We start from the raw sequence: 20,346 nt of genomic DNA, 5'->3' as shown, positions 1-20,346 counted from the left end.
TCTCTAATTTTCATTGCCTAATGTCATCCAGGGATCATCGAATCCTTTGGAATCTATTAGTGTATTAGGGAAGAGTGAATCTGTCCTATTATACTAGTGCCAAAACAATGCCTGAATGAACACTACAATATTCAGGCTGAATAGATTTACCCAACTATTCAGGGCAATATTGTGCTCTAGGTGAATATAGTTTGCTTTAAATTACCTTGTCCTTTATATTCTGTCCTTCCATTCCCCAAACAATGTTCCAGTCATTCTTTAGGCTGCAGATATTTCTACCAATTCTAAGTATCCCTGGATACTGGAGTTAAAGATTTCTAGAACTTTATGCTATCATAGCCATAGTCCTGATGTTCAAAGCAGAAATTGGTTTGCATCCTAAATTAGTCATGGACTTTGAACAAATCCCCTTCACCTGTGGGCCTGGAGAAATTTGTATAGTGAAGAAGTTGGATAATAATCCTAGAACTTCAAAGGTGAAAGTTTTCCCTAAAGTCATATAATCCAACCTCTACCCAAATAGGAATCCTCTCTACTAACCTCTGACAAATTATCATCTAACTAGCAATGGATTTTTAGAAATAGGCAACTCACTATCTCCAGAATAGTAGAAGCAATGTATTCAATTTTTAGACAGTTCACATTTGTAGGAATATTTTTTCCATGTGGAATCAAATTTTTCATCTTCCATCCATTGCACCTAGTTTAAGTGACTGAAGCCAAGCTGAACAAATAGATTCTCTCTTTTATATGAAAAGCTTTCATATCAGAAAAGTTATGAGGTGTATTTGTGAGTCCTAATATCTCTTCCAGCTCTGATTCTCTAAAGGGAAATAGTGACCTGTGTTAGAAGGCTTGGAAGTTCAAAATTCTATAAAACAAGTATACTTAGCACTATGATTCCCCTGGCAGAAATCATGATGGGTCAATCTTTGGCTTCCATCATTGCCAAGTATTTGGAAGTTGAATGGAACAAAAGGTTTGGCCTGAGATGGCAGATTCCATGTGAGTCACAGGCAATGAAGTAATATTGCAAGCTTGGACTGACTAATAGCTTAAGAATTAGAGACATCAGAAAACATAGTGTCCTACAATAAAAGGAGAGTTGTGCCTTTCTTGAATTTTTGAAACCGCTCCCCCTGTCTTTTCAGTTATACTCATGCATGGAAAGCAACACTATGGAAGCTGCCATCTTTGAATAAATTAACAGTCTTCTGGGAGTTGATGGGTGTATGACTTCATTATACCCTGCTTCCCTCAAGGTACGGGATATAATGTGTCATTTTAATTAAAATTAATTGAGAGGCAGCATGGAACAGTGGGAAAAGCAATAGGTTTGGTGTCAGAGGACATAATTCAAATCAGCTGTGCCACCTACTTCTTTTATCATCTTGGATAAGATAATACTTTATATTCTTCTAGGTTTCAGTTTTCTCATCCATAAAGTGAAATTCTTGAATTCACCAATCTTTAACAACTTTTCCAGCTCTAGGACAATGTTCCTACATTTATGATTATATCTCCCTAGATTTCTGTTTACTCAAAGGTGAAATGATAGGATTGAAATAGATTATCTCTGAAATCTCTTCTTGATCTAAATCTCTGGTTCTATGATCTCACTTCAAATGAATTATCTTTTGAGAATCTGTCTCAGAAATGAGACTACCAGCCATATCACCAATCAGTAACCAGTACATTACAAGATGGAACTATAACTAAATAATTAGAGCTGAATGGGATGGACTGTTTTGATTAAGTTCTCCCACCATCTTGGGGTATAGTCCTCCTAGAAGAATCTAAATGATCATTTGTCAAAAATGTAAAGGTGGCAATTCCTTTGGAACCTGGATATGACTATATTAAATAGCTACTGAAGTCCCTTCCAACTTTTAATTCTGTAATTCTGTAAAGCTGAGGTTAAGAATAATTGTTTAAATTCAAAGGAATGAGGATAATTAGATGCAAATGCCCTAAACATAATTTCATCTTTTTAGGTACTTAAATTATAAAAAACAAATAGTGTCATAAACTAATAGAGGTTACCAACAGATATACTAATATTAAAAACATAAGCAAAATGAGTATTGATTTGGGTACAACTGGTGGTGGTAATTGTTCTTATAGGATGATTAAATGACTTGGGGAATTTTCATTTTCAGGAATTTTCAGGAATTAGGAAGAAATCACCCCTTTATTTAGAGCATCTGAAAAACTCAAGGGGCTAAGAAACCCTTAAGACAGAATGATTAGTCTAGACAATATTCTCAAGATGTCCTTGACTTTCAACACAGCTCCTTCATAAGACATACTGATGTAGGGGCAATAAGTGGTCTGTCCAGGACATGTGAAGTATTCCAAAGGAAAAAATGGGCCACTTATCAGAGATTTTATGAAATGCACATATGAAAGACATATTTTGTGGCACCAAATGCTGGAACATGTCATACAGCCATCCCCACAAACTTTATTGACCCTCCCTCAATGTATTCTCATAGTTCTCACTGCTGCTAACAGAATATCGTAGCTATACTTCTTGAGTTTCTTAAGTGTTATGGTTACCAGCCTAAAAGTAGAGTCATTCAGTACAGAATGATGTCGACCTTCTCAGGGTAATGGCTCACCTTTACTCTTTCATCTCCTTCCCCCACTGGCTGCATGGGAAAAGCATCATGGATTCATCTTCAGACCAGCGCTATATACAGACCTACTTTTCTCCCACCTCTATATGCCACCCTATTTTCATTTTTTCCTCATACAATGACAATGTAGTTGTAGTTATCAATTCCTTTATTAATTCCATGAATATGTTATAGAACACCGATGATATGCTAGATCTTACAGGGATAGAAATGTAGGATATTGTGTTGTCCATGAAACATGATTTGTCTAAGTGTGGCTCACAAAGAAATATAAATAAATATCTCTAAAGTCTCCTCCTGTCTTCTAGACAGGCTTTGATTTCTACCACCATAGGAACATGCGATTGGGCCATAATGCAGGCCACTCTCCTCTACTCAGAAAGAGAGGACTTACCTAGAAGTATATCTGGCCATTGCCCAAATATTAATCTAGGGAAAATACTGTAAGTTCAAGCCACTCTCCTTGATGTCAAGTCACTATTCCTTGGAAGGGAAGGCATATCCCAAACTGTATTTTTAAGACTTAACTCTTTTCTACCAAATACCAGTTACACAAAGACCATCATAAATAATGAATCAAATGATAATCAAAAGAAATCAGAATAATTCAACAGATAAGAATATTCTCAACAATATATAGAATGAATGAACTCTCTCACTGGACATTTCAACTGTGAGAGTCTCTGATTTCAAATAAGGTAGAATTTGCCAAAGTCTTTAGTGTGACAAGCTTTTTTCCTGCAGGATTTTTCTTCTTGCAGGGATTTCTTCTAAAGACAGGCCAGAAATTTGGTATTTTCTCTCTTGAAACTAGAAGGCAGAAGACCAGTATCTCTTTTCCTTAAGTCTCTCTTGAGGAACTCTGCTCTTTACACAGATATGGAGCACTGAGATAATGAGTAACCAATTCTCTTCATCAATGAGGAGAATTTTATAAAAATACCAATCTTGAATTGAAGATCACAGAAATAAAATAAGGTATCTACCATCTAGGAGCATATTCTTTATGCAAATGACAATTCACAGCACTAATAGTGCTATTTTAATGTGGCAATACAAAATGATAAAGTAATCCAAAAAAGAACAAGGTTGATTCAGGCTGGTAAGTGGTTACTGACTGAGATGCCTAACAAAGATGTTGTTTGTAAGGTAAAACTATAGAATGCTATGACAAGAGTCACTAGAAAACAGGAAAGCACTGAGTTTACTTATAAATGAAGAAAATTGCCAAAAACAACATAGAGGGCTGGAACTAAGTACTAAGGCTCAATGTGATATAATGGTTCTATAAACATATACTTAGATGATATGGTGATACTGTCTGGCCTAGCTCTCTGGAGGGCCTCAGGATCAATCAGAGTCAGGATCAGTCAAAGTCCTTGGTCTTTAGGAGGAGAAGTGAAGTAGGCAAGCAAGCTGCCACGCAACACATCAAAGATGGATTCTAGATTTTGGACTCTGGAGCCTAGAGTCTTCCCTACTGAGTGAGTTGTGGCAGAGATATTCTGACTCTCTTTCTCAGCCCTCCAATCCTTCCCTCTGATTACCTCACCACCACACATTCACCAGGTGCCAATCCTGAGGAGAGTCATCACATCACCATATCATCCAAGTATATGTTTATAGAACTATTATCTCATATTGAATAGGTATTTAGCCTTAAGTACTCTGCTGTTCTGGATTCAAGTACATGTTTTCAGAGTTCCAGTCCTCTACAAGTACCAAAAAGAAGACAAAAGATTCCTAGAGAACCCTCTTCACAATTTTCTACTGGACCATCCCTTATGGTTTAAAATAAAATGTTCATTTTATGGGTTTTGAGAAAAGCAAGAGGAAAAGTGATCAACAAAATTAAACAAGACCTTAAAATGATAGAGAAGTCAAAAGGAAATTGACCCCTAATTGTTAAAGAAGCTGAAATATCCCAAGAAATATAATAGAGTAGAGAGTGTTTAACAGATGGTCAAAACTATCTGCCTTAAAAAATAGTTACTATTTTTTCAGCTTTTTCCCCAAATAACTTGTTTTTCCCCCAGGATGTTTTGACTCATTCCTTCAAGTTTTCTTCAGCTGTTTTCCATCTATAGACCCTTTTATAAATGTGCATTCACTCTGAGCCCCGAGTGAAGAAGGAGCAGTGATTAGCCAGTAGGGTTAAGGATTACCTCGGAATTAGGGTCTTTTATGACTTTTAGAGTTATTCTTTGTTGTACTAATGACCCACAAGTCTACATAGGAGCCAGAAGTCTTGAAACCCAGACCTCTCTCCTCTCCCAGGGCTATCTCCTCTGTTCTAGTCTCTTTTTATTCTTGCCAAAAACAGAGCTTTATTTAATATGGCCATTACTTATTATATTTGTCCTGTTACAGAGTCACCTGAGTCACTCCTTTTTGTTTCATGTTTGAATGTGCAAAGGGAAAAAAGAAGCATTTTCCAAGCAAAGTCAAACAAGGAAAAGTGAAGAGAAAAAACCTACTGGGAAGCAATAAGGTTGTGGACAAGTCAAATTAAAACCATCCCATTTTCCTTGTAACTGATTTAGAAAATTAAATGAAATTGTTACTGCTGCATTGAGCCATGACATGTTCATGAAAAAATTCTGAAGAATAAATGCCAGAACCATAATCAGTCACTGAGGATGAAGAGAGGACATGGAGAATAAGAATCAACTAACTAATTCTGAAAAAAGCAATGGTTGGACTGCAGCAGGAAGAAAGTGAGAGTTCTTCTTTGTTTCCTCTATAGCAGAAAAAGGCTACAAAAGAAATATCTCTAAGTGCCTATTGGGAAAGGGTAAAGATATCATTCTCCAATCCAAAGCCTCTGTGGAGAGAAAAAATTAGGAAAATAAGTTGTCAATAGAGAGTTAGAAAACAAACCAGTATCACAGTTTTAGGTAGTGGTGCTTGGCAGATTCCATGAAGATACTCCTACCTGAAAGCAGAACCATAGCTATCTTCATTTTCATTTGGAAGAGATAAGGCAGAAAATGATTAGCAACAGTATTACAAAAACAACAAACACACAAAAAAACAGTCTGACCAGTAATCATGCCATCCATGGCATTGGGAAAAAGGAATAGTTGGATCTTTGTTCCCTTTGGAAATGGTGGTGGGTGGGAGTGCACCCTTTGAGAAAGACATCATGTCAATGCTATCCCTGTGGGGTGTGACCTGGTATGATTGAGCTAACAGATAACAGGTTGACAGAGATTTTGAAGGAAAAGTTAAAGTTGGAAATCAGCAGAGGAATGACAATATATCTGGTTCAAAATCATTCCTCCCAGAGGAAGGGGAGCCAAGATCTCAGAGTAAAGGCAAGAACTCCCCCAACCTCTTCTCCAAACATCTCCAAATTCCTTTAAATAATGAAAAAAAAACTAATTCATTATAATGGATCAATATTAGAAAACAAATTTTAGTGCAGCAGAACACCAAAAAGATGGAATACAACAGTTTCCAGCTGAAGGCAACTTAGAAGTTCAGCAGAAAATATTTGTGACAACTTTTCTGCTATAGAAGTGTAGAATGGATGTACGGGGTGGTAGTAAAGCAAGTAGTCCTGCTGCATGCCATATCAGTGCAGCTCCAGCCCAGCCCCTACCTCAGCTTCAGCATGGCAGGACCATTGAATCAGTAGTAACTTCTCAGCCTAGAGACACCAAAGAGGACTTGGAAGATCAACAGAAAAGGTCTGTAGAACCAGGGTGGGAGCCTAGCATGTAATCCCAGTGCAGGCCCTGCCAGCACATTCTTGGCCCCAGCCTCAGCCACTGCTCCAGTCTGGGCCCAACCCTGGTTTACCCGAGCTCTATTCCAGTGTCCATGAGGAAGGACCTCTAAATCAGCAGAGATGCTGGTGACTTCTGGACCTCTCGGTCCAGGAACACCAAAGAAGACTAGGAAAGTCATGGGAGAAGGTCTATGCCAGTTGGTTGTGAGCCAGGCATGCATTCTTAGTACAGGCTGTGCCCAGTGCAGCTCTGACCCCAGCATCAGCAAAGCAGGACTCTTGCTTCAGCACACCAGAACTTATAGCTACAGTGGGGGCAAGGACATTCCTAACAGTTCCAGGACAGAAAAGAATGCCTGTGGTGAGGTTCCTAGAAGGATCTCTGAAAAACCTCTGCACAAAAATGCATGCTACACCTGGAAACAGAATCCTACTTTAACAGAGAGTTAAAAGCTGAATAATATGCTAGGGAAAATAAGCAAACAACAAAAAAGTTTATGACCATTGAAAGTTACTATAATGATAAGGAAGATCAAAACACACTCAGGACATGATAACCAAGTCATAGTTCCTAAAGCCTCCAAAAAAAAAAATTGGGATGAGGTCAGAAGGAATTTTGAAAATCAAGAGAGAGAATGAGAGTGAGTAAGAGAGAGAGAGAGAGAGAGAGAGAGAGAGAGAGAGAGAGAGAGAGAGAGAGAGAGAGAGAGAGGAAAAATTAGAACAAGAATTGAGAGTGGTGCAAAAGGAAATACAAAAAGTTAATGAGGAGAAGAATGCCTTAAAAAGCAAAATTGGCAAATTGGGAAAGGAGGAAAATAATTCCTTAAAAATTATAATTGAGCAAATGGAAACTAATGACTTTATGAAAAATTAAGATACAATAAAACAAAACCAAAAAAGAAGTGAAAAAATAGAAAATAATGTGAAATATATCATTGGGGAAACAACTGACCTGGAAAATAGATACAGGATAAATTATTTAAAAATTATTGATTTACAATTCTGATGGACATGGCTCTCTTCAACAATGAGATGATTCAAACCAGTTTCAATTGTTCAATTGTTTAGAAAGAATCTACCAATCACCTCCTGAAAGAGATCCCAAAATGAAAACTCCCAGGAATATTATAGCAAATACCAGAATTCCCCAGTCAAGGAGAAATTATTGCAAGCATCCCAAAAGAAACAATTCAAATACAGTGGAGCCACAGTCAAGATAACAGAAGATTTAGTAGCTTCTACAATGAAGAACCAGAGAGCTTGGAATATGATATTCCAGAGAGCAATGGAGCTAGGATTGCAACCAAGAATTACCTATCCAGCAAAACTGAGTTTAATCCTTCAGAAGAAAAAATGGTCATTACATGAAATAGAGAATTTTCAAGCATTCATTTTTGAAAAACCAGAGCTGAATGAAAACTTTGATTGTCAAATGCAGGACAAAGGAGAAGCATAAGAAGGTAAGCAGGAAAGTGATATCATAAAGTGTTTAATTAGGTTTATCTGCTTATATCCCTATTTTGGGAGAATGATACTTGTAACTTATTAGAACTTTCTCATCATTATGGCAGTTTGAAGAAATATATAAAAAACAGAGGGCCCAGGAAGTTGAATATGAAGGGAAGAGCAGTTATTTATAGCTGGTCATCACTGTTCTTTTGTTTTGTTTTGTTTTTTTCTGAGGCAATTGGAGTTATGTGATTTGCCCAGGATCACACAGCTATAAAGTGTTAAGTGTCTGAGATCAGATTTGAATTCAGGTCTTTTTGACTTCAGGGCTGGTACTCTATCCACTCTACCACCTAGCTGCCCTTGATCATCTATATTCTTAAGATTACATTGAAAGATTTATGATGAAAAATCCTATCACTACCCAATGAAGAAACTGAATTTCTCTAAATACAAATTGAATCATACTTTTTCTTTTTTTAACTTTATTTTTCTTGAGGTTTTTTTATTGTGCTGGGAGAACTATATTTTCTTTCACAACATGGAAATGTTTTGCATAATTTCACATGTGGTTTCTTAGTGGGGATGGAAATGGTATAAGGGAAAGAAGCTGGAACTTTAAAAAATTGTAAAAAAATGTTTTAAATCTAAACTGGGAAAATACTATGTAATAAATCTAACTAATAAATGTTTTTGAATTGAAAAAAAATCATCTCTTCTGTTCCACTGATGATGCAGTCTTAGGCAAAGATTTATTCATCTCTTTCTAGTTATGTACATCTCTGATTAGAGAGAGGACCAATGGAAGAGATGTAAGAGAAGAAAAAATGGGTGAGAAATCAAGGAAGAGTATAAAAGAAAATAAGGGCAATTCTTTGGTTATTTATCATTATTTTGTTTTCCGTACTTTTTCCTGATTTGTTTTGTTAGGGCTTAAATAGGCACAATCTTAATATAGTAAGCAAATAATTAATTAATTTAGACTCCAATGGTTCAGAAGTAGCAATAATTCTGATTATAGTCTGATTTTTAAAAATTCTTATTGAGTACAAAGTTAAAGATAATTTCTTCCTTGATTATTTTTATATTTTTCATTTTAATTATAAACTCTAAAAATACATACATTACAGAAGTTTAGTTTTACATACAATGCTTTTCCCTGTTCTATGTATGTTGAAATGTTCATGGTCATTTATATAGATTATATATATATGTATGTATATATACATATATATTATTTTATTTTATAATAACTTTATATTGACAGAATCCATGCCAGGGTAATTTTTTTTACAACATTATCCCTTGCACTCGCTTCTGTTTCGATTTTTCCCCTCCCTCCCTCCACCCCCTCCCCTAGATGGCAAGCAGCCCTATATATGTTAGATACGTTACAGTATATCCTAGATACAATATATGTTTGCAGAACCGAACAGTTCTCTTGTTGCACAGGGAGAATTGGATTCAGAAGGTAAAAATAACCCAGCAAGAAAAACAAAAATGCAAAAAGTTCACATTCATTTCCCAGTGTTCTTTCTTTGGATGTAGCTGCTTCTGTCCATCATTTATCAATTGAAACTGAGTTAGGTCTCTTTGTCAAAGAAATCCACTTCCATCAAAATACATCATCATATAATATCGTTGTTGAGGTATATAATGATCTCCTGGTTCTGCTCATTTCACTTAGCATCAGTTCATGTAAGTTTTTCCAAGCCTCTCTGTATTCATCCTGCTGGTCATTTCTTACAGAACAATAATATTCCATAACATTCATATACCACAGTTTACCCAGCCATTCTCCAATTGATGGGCATCCATTCAACTTCCAGTTTCTAGCCACTACAAACAGGGCTGCCACAAACATTTTGGCACATACAGGTCCCTTTCCCTTCTTTAGTATTTCTTTGGGATATAAGCCTAGAAGTAACATGCTGGATCAAAGGGTATGCACAGTTTGATAACTTTTTTGGGCATAATTCCAGATTGCTCTCCAGAATGGTTGGATTCGTTCACAGCTCCACCAATAATGCATCCCAGTTTTCCCACATTCCCTCCAACATTCATCATTATTTTTTTCCTGTCATCTTAGCCAATCTGACAGGTGTATAGTGGTATCTCAGAGTTGTCTTAATTTGCATTTCTCTGATCAATAATGATTTGGAACACTCTTTCATATAAATGGTAATAATTTCAATTTCATCATTTGAAAATTGTCTGTTCATATCCTTGGTCATTTATATAGATATTAAATTCAACATAATAGTAATAGAACTGTCCCCCTTGTCTTGCAGAAAATAGTTCCTGATCTCAAGGAGCTCACAGTCTAATTTCATTTCATAATAACCATATGAGGCAAAAACAGTAGGTATTATTAACATCACCCTTCCACAGAAAAGCAATCTAGGCCTGAGAGGTAAAATGATTTGTCATACAGCTAATAAGTGTTAGAAGCAAAATGTGACTTGAATTTTATCTACTCTGTCACTTCTCTTTCAAAAGAGAGACTATATTTGGTTTTTTTCTCCTCTCAAAAGAGGGAGTAAATCCATTTTTCTTGCCTCTTGAGAACCGAACAAGGGTTAAAGTTGCAGAAAAGCAGATACTGGTTGAATGTACCATGAGAAAAATCTCCTAACAAATTAGAACAATTAAATTCAATTCATCAACTATTTTTAAAGCAAGTAGAGTGTTAAAGACATTCTATTGACCTTGGAGATACAAAGACTAAAAGAGAACAAAGAACAATGCAAATATAGTATAATATAGCATAGTATAGTATAGTACAGTAGAGTATAGTATTTTTATAAATAGATAAGCATAGCATGTTAAAATATACTTTAAAAATTCTAGATATGCATACATATAATTAAGTATACATAAAGCTAAATATGTGCATACATACAGTAATTTAATATTGGGGAGATATTAACATTTGAAAGGATTTGGAGAATAAAGATGGAATATTGTTTATGGGGAATAGCAAGTAGGCCAGCAATATCAGCCTTTACCCCGAAATCTAAAGCACTGCTGCATTTAAAGCTGCCATTTTAATCCAGGAGCAGCCCAGTACCATGATAGCTCAGTCTAAGAATTTCCACGTTCCTTTACACACTCCTCCAAATAGAGCAAGAATTTCATAGACAGCATGTTTTTTTTCCCCATTCAATGCTTTGTTTGTTGTTATCTCCAAAGATTATTTTTTTAATGGAGGAGGGGAAAAGCTTTGGAATCATCATTTATATGCCCCTCATGTCCTCCTTGTTCCAACAGACTTGGTGTTATTATCCAACAAGATATTTGAGTTTTGGGATTCTTGTTTTTTGTCTTTTATGCTTGAAAAACTTTCTCTGCTTGTCTCACTTAGGTTTAATCCTATTCCTGCTCTACGCCTCAACATGTTTGGGTTTCTTCTACAGTGACTTAGAGTAGAGATAAAGACATTTACAGCAGCCCTGCCACTGATTTTTTCTTAAACATCAAATGTGCTATTAGGAGCCTCTATTTTTCCTCTTCTCTGAAATATTGGATTAGCTATTTGGATTAGATGGCATCTATGTTATTTTAACTGAGTCGTAGAGTCTTTATATATGCCTTCTGTTACCACCACCTTCTCTAGATGTATCATAGAAAATTTAGACTATTTCTAGGATTCCACAGCACAGATAAGCAGAGAAGGCGCTACTCTTAAGAACTTTAGATTCCTGACCAATCTAGGGAGTTTAGACATAACGTCCTTCTTCAATCCTTTTTCATCTTCTTTCATCTCTCTAATGATAATAAAAAGGAGCTTTGCATTCTTCTGAATATACTACATACATTCATATATTGTTTATTTTGTATTTTTACATAAACTGCAGGAATACAGTGAAGGAATGCTTTCTCCCTCTGACATTTGAGGAGTCAAAAGGATCGCATATACTGGTGAGACCAGTCCCACATGTGCTTTGATGATTAGTATTTTAAAAGTGCTATAAAATATTTTGGAAGGATAATATTAGAACATTAAGTATGGCCTTTTTTCAGGCCACATAATGAACTAATAGGGAGCTATATTTTTTTTTCTGTGAAGTTATTTAGCAGAATTATAATGTTTGAAACAAAGGAGACAAAGTCTTTTTTTCTTATTAGGAAAACCTCAGAACCTTTTATCCATGGTTGAAAAAAGAATACTAAAAAATAAGTGTGTGTACACATTCACACATACATATACACATTTATATAAATATAACTATTTCAGTTAAAGAGTAACAACAGACTAATGTCAGAGATGAGCTGCAGGTTTGGTCACATTTTAAATAAAATTTTAAAAATCTACTTAGCTTTTAAAAATACCTTTAAATTTCTTATGACAATTTTCCTAACAGATAGTATAAATTAAACTGTTCACACACCAAGGAAAGGAATTTTCTCATATTTAAGTTTACATATAAGATTACACATACCTTGAGCTAATGTGTGACATAACCAGATTGTTGAGTGATGATGATTATGAAGATAATGATGATGACTTTGCTAGTTCTTTGATGCTATCAAAAATTCACTCTTTGCAATAGGTACAGGTTTTCTAATTCATTTTTATCTTTCTATAAAATTCATTTCCACATTCAACTAGTCTTTTTTTTAGTCAGTGCCAAATGGTTTTGATGACTGCTACTTTATAATATAGTTTTAGATCTGGTACAGGCCACCTTCATTTGCTCTTTTTTTTTTCATTAATTCCCTTGAAATTCTTGACTTTTTGTTCTTCCAGATGAATTTTTTTGTTATTTTTTCTAGGTCAGTAAAATTGTTTTTTGGGAATTTGATTTAGTAGAGTACTTTATAAATAGATTAGTTTAGGTAGTATTGTCATTTTTATTATATTCGCTCAATCTATCCAAGATCTCTAGCTGATTAGTGAAATAGGTTAGGTTCACAAAATAGTCAATTATTATAGCAATCTAATGTTTGACAAACCCAAAGACCCCAGATTTTGGGATAAGAATTCACTATTAGACAAAAACTTCTGGGAAAATTGGAAACTAGTATGGCAGAAACTAGGCATCGTACCCACACATAACACAATATACCAAGATAAGGTTGAAATGGGTTCATGATCTAGGCATAAAGAATGAGATTATAAATAAATTACAAGAACACAGGATAGTCTACCTCTCAGACCTATGGAGGAAAAAGGAATTTGTGACTATAGAAGAACTAGACAAATTACTTATCACAAAATAGATAGTTTTGATTTTACTAAGTTAAAAGTTTTTTTACAAACAAAATGAATGCAGACAAGATTAGAAGGGAAGCAATGAACTAGTAAAACATTTTTATATTCAAAAGTTCTGATAAAGGCATAACATTTCTAAAATTCTATTTCTAAAATATATAGATAATTGAGTCAAATTTATAAGAAATCAAGCCATTCTCCAATTGATAAATGGTCAAAGGATATGAACAATTTTCAAATGAAGAAATTAAAACTATCTCTAGTCATATGAAAAAGTGTTCTAAATCACTATTGATCAGAGAAATGCAAATTAAGACTACTCTGAGATGCCACTACACACCTCTCACATTGGCTAAGAGGACAGGAAAAGATAACGACAAATGTTGGTGAGGATGTGGGAAAACTGGGACACTGATACATTGTTGGTGGAACTGTGAATGGATCCAACCATTCTGGAGAGCAATTTGAAACTATGCTCAAAAAGTTATCAAATTGTGCATACCCTTTGACCCAGCAGTATTTCAACTGGGATTATATCCCAAAGAGATCTTAAAGGAGGGAAAGGAACCCACATGTGCAAAAATGTTTGTGGCAGTCCTTTTTTTGTAGTGGCAAGAAACTGGAAACTGAGTGGATGCCCATCAATTGGAGAATGGCTAAATAAATTATGGTATATGAATGGTATGGAATATTATTATTCTGTAAGAAACGACCAACAGGATGATTTCAGAGAGGCCCTGAGAGACTTACATGAACTGATGCTGAGTAAAATGAGCAAAACCAGGAGATCATTATACATGGCAACAACAAGACTATACAATGATCAATTCTGATGAACATGGCTCTTTCCAATAATGAGATGATTCAAACCAGTTCCAATTGTTCGGTGATGAACAGACATCAACACTCAGAGAGAGGACTGTGGGAACTGAGTGTGGACCACAACATAGCATTTTCACTGTTTCTGTTGTTGTTTGCTTGTATTTTGTTTTCTTTCTCAGATTTTTTTTTCCTTCTTGATTCAATTTTTCTTGTACACTAAGATAATTGTATAGATATGTATACATATATTGGATTTAACATATTTAACATGCATTGTACTACTTGCCATCTAGGAGTGGGGTGGGGGGAAATTTGGAACAGAAGGTTTTGTAAGGGTCAATGTTGAAAAATTATTCATGCATATATTTTGTAAATAAAAAGCTTTAATAAAAAAGTCCATTTTGGACATAATGAATTTCAAGTGCCAATGGGACATGTTCAGAAGGCAGCTAGAAATGTATAATTGAGGAGTTAGACGAGTATTTAGAGATTATTGTTTAGGTTTTAAAATTATCTGTGTGAAATAATAAATGAATCTTAGGGAGCAAAGAAGACTCAAAAGGTAAATAGATAATTAAAAGGAAGACACCAAAGCAACACCAAAGAAGCCAAGGTTGAAGAGAGTATCCAGAAAGAGGTGATTATCAACAGTGAATAAAACTATAGAAACGTCAAGGGACAGGAGAGGTGAAGAAAGGATACTGGATTTAATAGTTATAAGAATGCTTAAAGTAGACTGGTGGGTTTGCAAACCTAATTTTAAGAGGTTATGAAATGAGTAGTTATGAAGTTATGAACAATAGCAATATTGTTTTTAAGAAGAACTTTGAGTATTGTCATCTTGACTATTATAAATACATAATTAAACTATAGAAGACATATAAAGGAAATTTTTATTTGCATTCAGAGAAAGGACTGATAAATAGAAGTTAAATATAGAATGGTTTTATGTACATATACATATACACGCACACACACACATATATATACATACATACACATATTTGTATCTAATGGTAGCCATCTCTAGGGCAGGTGGGGGTAGGGAAGAAAAAAAGGGAAAAAAAGAAAAGGAAAAAATGACATGATAACTATTATATATTTAAAACAATAGAATGTTACACCTAATGGATTTGCAGTTTCATGTATAATCATCTACTATGTTATGGAAACACTTCTTTTATTTCTTAAGCTCAGAATGAAATAGAAAAAAATTAACTAAAAGAAGTGATAAGGTTGTAGAAGGAAGGGTAGATAAATAGCTTATTATAGAATTCTGGAAATGAAAGATGGAGAGTTCTAGGACAATGGAATTGAGAAAATGATAGCCAACTAAAGGGTTTTTTGAAAAGAATTTTAAAAAAGATTTGATTATATTTTGGGCAATAGTGAAGGAGACAATAGGTAGAGAGAAATTGAAAATGAATCAGAAGCAATGAATATTTGCTAACTGTCTCAGAGGAGTCAAAAAAGGAGTCAAGAAATTGTCCTCCAGAAAAATATATAAATTTAGTGCACTTTGATCCTACCAAAAAGAAAGGACATTTTTTCCTTAGAGGCAGAAAAAAAAATCAAGATTATCACCCTTACGATGTCATTCGTATTCTTTGAAAACATAGGATGAACAACAAAGTTGATATATAAAATTTTGGGTGAGGAGTAATAAGAGATAAGGGAATTCATAAAAAATATATTCATTTTCTCAAAAAGGTAGGAACTAAGACTCTCATTTGAGACTTTTGAATGCCTTCTAAGTGGTTCTAGATCTTGTTGAGTATCTTTTTTTGTGTTTTGAAGTTATAATTCAGAATAATAAAAGATGAGAAGGATGAGATAATAATTTCATATGCATGTAACACACCAAGCTTTCTGGATGATTTTATTATAAAAAACATTGTAAAGTGGGTAGTAGAAGCATTACTATCCCATTTTACAGATAGGGATCCTGAGTCTGAGGTTCAGTGACTTGTCCATGAACACACTTTTCCCTATAGATCTATAACCGAAACCCAAGTTTTCTGATGCCAGATTCATCGCTACAATTTATACTTTTTTCTCAAAGCACTTCCACATTTGATCTTCCCAACAACCCTGTGAAATGTGCAGAGTACTACTGTCTCCATTTTATAGATGGCAAAAATGAGGGTAAGTGATTTGCCAAAAAAAAAAGAAAAAGTTTTAAAACTGAGACTCCCACCCATGTCTTCTCATTCAAGTTCCTAGTTCTTTCCATCATATAACACTGAATCATCTGTCAACATGGTCACCACTACCACTTTATCGCATAGAAGTCACCAAGAATCCATAGATAATAACTCAACATCCACAAGGGACTAATATATAACTAATCATTGAGAGTCATGGTAAAAAGCATCTCTCTTTTCCATAGTATTGAATGACCTTGATTCCTACGGTCTTTTCCACTTCATTCTCCTCCTCTTGTCCCAAACCCAACTGATACAAATATTTTATTCTCTATTTTTGCACTGAGTCAAGTGCTTATAAGTCAAGTCATAAAAGTCAAGACTTATAAGAAGTACCCTGTGCATTGGTTGTTGGGGTCTGAGCAAGCTGTCTTCCTGATTTAGAAGGCTCATGGGGGAAACAAAACCATCTATAAAGACCTTTTTAATTTCTAACATAAGCTTGAGCTTTCATTGTAAAATGTATCTCATTTGGTCATCTTGGATCTAAACTCTAGCCATTCCCTAAATTCATCACTGTGTTACTGCTGCAGCTGCTGAGCATTTGGCACCTGTAGAGTACCCCAGAGAGAGCCCAGACTAACAGAGGATTTTATAGGCAGTGAGGCTAATGGCAAAACTTTCAAGATTTGTTTTTCAAATAAATGCATTTAAAGAAAAAACTTTACAATTTCAATGAGCCACGAGAAAGGTACATTGGTTAAAAAGAGCCTTATGAGAAATCCACCACAAGGCCCTCTAATTTAGAAATGTAAAGAGAAACAGATTGGCTTGCATTTACAAAGGGAAGGATAAGGAGGGGGAAAGGAAAGAAAAGTCCAAAATCTTTAACGAGTATCATACCTGCTTTCACATCAAGGATTCTTTGTAACTGCAAATGTTTGTTTCTAATGAAGGAACATTTATTGATTTAGAGAATAATTCCCTGACCTTTTTTAGATGCCAGAAAACTGCTTGGATATGGGTATTCTTTCAATTCATGTAAAGTTTTGATTTCAGACAGCAATTAAATTTAGAAAAGGTTGGTCTGGAATGGACTAGAGCAGAAAAATCAGTAGAATTGACTTCTGGTTATGACTATATAGTCCCTTACTTTAGGATCCTAAAGAAAAATCTTGGGATTTCTGCTGTTGCCTCATTTGTCATCACACCATCTTGTGAATCACAGGAATATTAGTCCCATTTTAGAGATAGTCACATGGGCATGAAGAGTTAAACAAGCCTTCTACAAGCAGACGAACTAAACTTACTCTGTATTTTATTACTGCTCTGTGGGTTTCTGAGTCTTATGGAAGAAGGGGTCTCCACATAAACTTGGTTGGCTTCCAGCACAGTGGGAAAAACAGGGGAGGTAAAAGCCTGAACCCTCTAAGTATTCATGCATGTGACAGTATCTATGGAAACCACTGAAAAGTGAGGTTGTTAGGGATCACCTTCCCAGAGCAGTCAGTCAGAAACTAAAACTAGTTGAAGGAAGCAGAAGAGGAAAGGGAGACAAGTTGGACAACAGTGAGCCACCACTTCTTTTTCCCTTTAACCAAATAAAATGTTGAAGTGGGAATCACTCCACATGAGTCAAGTATTTTAATTCTTTTGCTTTAGATATAAGAAGGACTTCCAAGGTGAATCATTTATATATCCGCTCGTGAAGAGTCATGGTACAATCTTTGGATGACACTTAGTTTATGGGAGCTTTCCCCATCAATGCTGATCCATGACCCTGACTAAAATATAGTCTTAAAGAGTTATCATAGGCTCAGGGGTCATATTGGTGGAGAAATGTGAGTTAACTTGGCTATCATGAGTCTTCTTCTAAGCTGAGAACTCTATACACCAAGCTCACCTTTTCAATAAAATTAATAGGTTCATCTCTTTAAAACTTAAAAGGTTCTTGGATTTCATCTAGTCTTAGTCACATATTTTAAAGATGAGAAAACTGAATTGAGATTTTCCTAAAGGTCTGGTGGTAGAGATGTGATTTGAAGAGTGCTTCTTTCCATATATCTTTATAAACTTGAAAACGTGAACCTGGAAGCAATCTTAGATATTATCTAGTTATCAAGTCTCTGGAACAATGAAATCATACCCTGCTACCTCAGGGCTGGCACCTCCTTCTCTCTTATTAAGAAGGTAGTGGTGAACATCATACTAGAGTTTCTGTGCAAAGAGAGTACCCAGGACAGCTATCTCATCATTCTCATGATCTCTATTTCTTCACAATCTTTAGAAAATCATCATCCTACAAGACAACATCACCTGAAACTCATATCCTCTCTGTACCTCTTGATCCTTCAGCCTTTCCCATTTTTTAAGTGGAGATAGTAAAAGTTGACCTTGGAGAATTCCTCTCAGATTCTTCATTTGAGAGCAGTCATTTCATCATTTGCCACCTGTCTACAGGTTTTCATTATGTTTTCATGCCAGGTACTCTTCTCCCAACACCTGCCTCTACTTTCGTTTGTGATTCTTTTAAAGAATCCTTCTTCAATTAAATTGTGAGGTCCTTGAAGGCAAAATCTGTCTTTTGCCTTTCTCCATATTACTAGGACTTAGCACATAGTAAGTGCTTCAAAAATATTTATTAACTGTCTGACAACAAACAGCTGGAGTTCAAATTATGGATTTTATCTATGATACCATTCTTTATATTACTCCTTGGCTTATAGGATCATAGATTTAGAGCTAGAAAAAAATCTGAGGATTACATTATTTTTAAGTTTGCTCAAATTATAATAAAAAATTAATAAAATACTTTAAATCATGAAAGAAAATTTAAAAATACAAAATGGCTGAAAATAGATTATAAATTTTGTTGCTGTCTTGTTAAATTGTATTAAATAGATGTATATATATAGAGAGGAAGATAATCTTCCTAAACCATATATAATAACTGAAGCTGATAATTTCTTATACAATTTTCTTTGTTATTTTTACACTGAACTTTTTCATTTATTGATGATTATTAAGTTCACAACAAAATTTTTTTTTAATTTGAAGGAAAGGCAGAAATTAAAAATAGAAGAAAGGGTGTGTGGGGAAGTGACAAAGAGATAGAGTCACAAAGAGACAGGAGTAAGGAAGGGAAGGACAGAAAGAGACAAACAGAGATAGACAGACACAGAGACAGAGACAAAAAGAGAAGGAATGGTAGAAGGAGAGAAAGAAAGAGGGAAAAGAAGAGAAGGAGGGAGGGAGGAAGGAAAAGAGACAGATACAGTGACAGAAAGAGATATAAACAGAGACAGAGAGAGAAGATACAGTCCAGAAAGTTTATGTCCATTAAATAGCTAAAAATTCTGGGTACTTTCACAGCAAGTCTTTTTAGGAGAGCAAAAGAGTACATTTTGTTTCTGAATTGATTTCAGGAGAATAGACCTGAATGGACTCGGTTTTCCAGTAAAATTCCTAATTTCTCATTGTCTATATTCCTCTCTCCACCACCTCTGGGTTTTACTTAGTCATAAACTATTTCTTCCATTTCCATCCTCACCCTAATCTTGGATTATTTCTTATAGCTCTTTCAAGACCAGGAGAGGTCAGAGCAAGGTTTAACACTAGCAGAGAATGTTCCCAATGTATCTGGTGGAAAAGTGGAAATAGATTAAGTGCGAGCATTTAAGGTTATCTGCCCTCTAGAATGACAAGTTCTGATGGAACCTCAGTTTCTACATATCTGGTCTGATAGTATATGCAGGGTTACACACTCATAGTCCTCCACCTCTCAGCAAAGAAATAAAGCAAGTAGGCCATTATAATTAATTCTTGTTAATGCAAACTTATTACAAAGTTGCTCAAAGAGTCACTCTAGGACATTCACATTCTAAAGATTCTAGTCTGGGTCAGTGCTGGCTAGAGCCCTAGAAAGAGAAGTGGAAATAAATAAGGTTTTGAAGGGAAAGCCAATACTGTGGCCTTCCTCTTCCTCCCTGGAGCAAGAGTATAAAGGATGCCTGAGCACTTTTGAATGTCTCAACTGAAGTCCTTTACCTATCTTCTCACAGAGTCCTTTGTAGGTAACTATCATTCTCACCTTCAGCTTAGAAAGAGTGAATAAATGAAGACTATGTTCATTCAAGCTTAGAATCAGCTTCCATGGCCAAAAAGAATGGTAGTGGTAGCAAGAGTTGTCCAGCTGAGGGATAGAAGCACACAGTGACCCTACTGATCCTTAATTATGGCATATTGAGAAGACTGTCAAACTTAACCCTTTGTTGTTCCCTTAATGACAGTTCTTCCTTTCATTGTTCTTCCCCAACTTGGTTTTGATCCTATTTACAGTTT

Source organism: Antechinus flavipes, chromosome 4 (genome assembly GCF_016432865.1).
Source record: "Antechinus flavipes isolate AdamAnt ecotype Samford, QLD, Australia chromosome 4, AdamAnt_v2, whole genome shotgun sequence".
Lineage (NCBI taxonomy): Eukaryota > Metazoa > Chordata > Mammalia > Dasyuromorphia > Dasyuridae > Antechinus > Antechinus flavipes.
This window is presented reverse-complemented; position numbering follows the sequence as displayed.